Source organism: Vigna unguiculata, unplaced genomic scaffold (assembly GCF_037176805.1).
Source record: "Vigna unguiculata cultivar grain cowpea cultivar isolate G323 ecotype 2 unplaced genomic scaffold, ASM3717680v1 ptg000116l, whole genome shotgun sequence".
Classification (NCBI taxonomy): Eukaryota; Viridiplantae; Streptophyta; class Magnoliopsida; order Fabales; family Fabaceae; genus Vigna; species Vigna unguiculata.
Window position 1 is genome coordinate 32,828 of NW_028196758.1, and position 2,173 is coordinate 35,000.

The 2,173-nt window shown below is 49.4% G+C and overlaps 1 non-coding gene across 1 annotated transcript; it reads left to right on the forward strand.

The window, feature by feature from the left end:
- The first annotated feature begins 987 nt into the window (after positions 1-987).
- TRNAG-GCC (transfer RNA glycine (anticodon GCC)) lies at positions 988-1,059 on the forward strand. Its single transcript has one exon. It is a non-coding gene; the product is annotated as a tRNA-Gly (tRNA).
- The last annotated feature ends 1,114 nt before the right edge of the window (positions 1,060-2,173 follow it).

The window sequence follows — 2,173 nt, forward strand, 5'->3', positions numbered from 1 at the left end:
GAAGAGCTAGTGAGGGCCGGAAATATCGTATGTAGTGTAGAATCGGATCTGACTTTACTAGGATTGGAACAAGCGAGGAACGAGTGACCACAAGCTCCGCTTAAGCGCTCGACATTTAGCTTAAAACATGTTCATCATGTGGCCGAGCGAAGCGCACCTGCGTGAAGCAGCCTAGCATCACTTTAGATAGGAGCAGAATGGATGACTTACAACTGAAAGTTCTTCGGATCGATATATCGTACGACGTAATGGAGATCTTGGTCTAGGTCCGGTGGTTCGCAGAATTCGGGACCTAACGATGTTCGATTCGTCACATGAACGGGAGCGGACGATTCCCTCGTCTCTCCCTTTTTCGGGGAATGGCTGCAATCACAAGCAAGTGATTGAATGAGTGGGGGGAAAGCACATGCGGGATAAGCAGGTCTTTCAGGAGACGGTCTAGAAAGAAAAGAGAACTCTCAACAAGCTGGAACTAATCAAGATCAATAGGAAGAGGAGTTAGCTAGAAATTCATTTTTTGACAAAGTTCATGCCACGACGATCTATATGGAAGGGCTGTTTTGTTGATGCATTCCTGTTGAAGTTGAAAAAGAGACAAACACTCATGTTTCAGCTCCCGGATCTGCTTGGATTCTCGTAGAATAAGAGGAGCCGTCTTAGGAAATGACTGAACTTAAAAGACAGATGCCACCGCTGCGAGGCGAGGGAGTAACTTGTCTGATCTTGCGGTGCACTCACTCCCGTTACGAGAATGAAATGACGCCCCAGCTCGACTCGAGACCAAGACTCCTTACAACACAACTCGCACCAATAGCGGCACTGAGCGGCCGGAGATTGATTGAAAAGGCAGCCGCCCCTCCCCCCGCCTACCTACTCGTGCTCGTAGCTCGATCGGAGGTTAAGAGTGTGGTCCGGCGGAAAAACAGAAGTCGTCCGTATCAAGTGATACGTTAATTGCTCAGTAGTGCTTCGCCACTACCGTTGCTGGCGGAAATAGCTTAATGGTAGAGCATAGCCTTGCCAAGGCTGAGGTTGAGGGTTCAAGTCCCTCCTTCCGCTCTTGGCTTCGTCCGTCGTTTAGTGGTAACGAGTAGAGTAGGCATCGCCTCTCGATCCAATCCGTCTTTCCCTGGCCTCCCCACCACACTCTTGATACGAAAGAAACCTCCCGCCATAGAATAGAGAAGAAAGAGATAAAAAGTCTGGGTCCCCTCGATCACCCTTCCCTTGAACCTGAACTGGTCGAGAGAGATGAACCCGCACCACATTTGATAACCTTCGAACCGAAACCCCCAACTCTCCATGGAATTCCAGAACCTAAACAACTCAATTGAGAGCTCCGTGACCGGTTCAATTCAAGGGAAGGTCCACCAATAATGGAAAGGCCATCCCCCTCCCTATCCGTTTCTTGATCCCTCATTCCACGAATTCGTTGTTACTGATTCATTCAAGGACTGAAAGCTTTTCGTTTTATGAAAAGGCATAGACTCCCCACTTCTTTGTCTTATTAGCGCAGGTCTTCGTCAATGATGAAAGCCGCTTAACTGAAGACTCGAGTTGAGAAAGAGGGCTAGGCCAAGGATAGGAGGGCTTTCAGGGACTGGGACGGGTGGATTCTAGAGCTAGGGGCGGATCAGAGGTTTGTCCATTGGGATTGGGCATGGACGAGCGGGCCAGCAAAATGAAAAAAAAAACTTATCCCATCGCATCATTAACCGGTGTAGGATTCAAGATCAGGTCCAGGATTCGAGTCAAATCGACCTTCCCTCTCATCTCAGGGTGAGGCAAGGTAGCTTGCTCAAATGTTCGTTGTTCAATATCTCGGCAGCTCAAGAAGGAAGTTGGACTAGCTGCTCCCATTCCTAAAAGCCCGGAGTGGATTCTAGGGGAAGGGCGGAGCCTCACCTTGCAGTAGGAAGGTCTTCGTTGCTGGGACGGGTTCAAACTGGACTGAAGGGAGGAGGAATGAAAGACTCCGATCTTACTGGGGATTCATCACTGGCTAGGGCGAATCAAAGCATGGGCATCTGCAAGTAAGAGGGAACAGTAGATCGTCGATTGAAGAGCCAGGTCAGTCAACTTCTATTGGGACTTCTATTGATTCGACTAGAGGGACTCCTAGCAACTTGTATGACGGGGCCCCATGGAGATGCAGGAGCCGGATCGACCCATA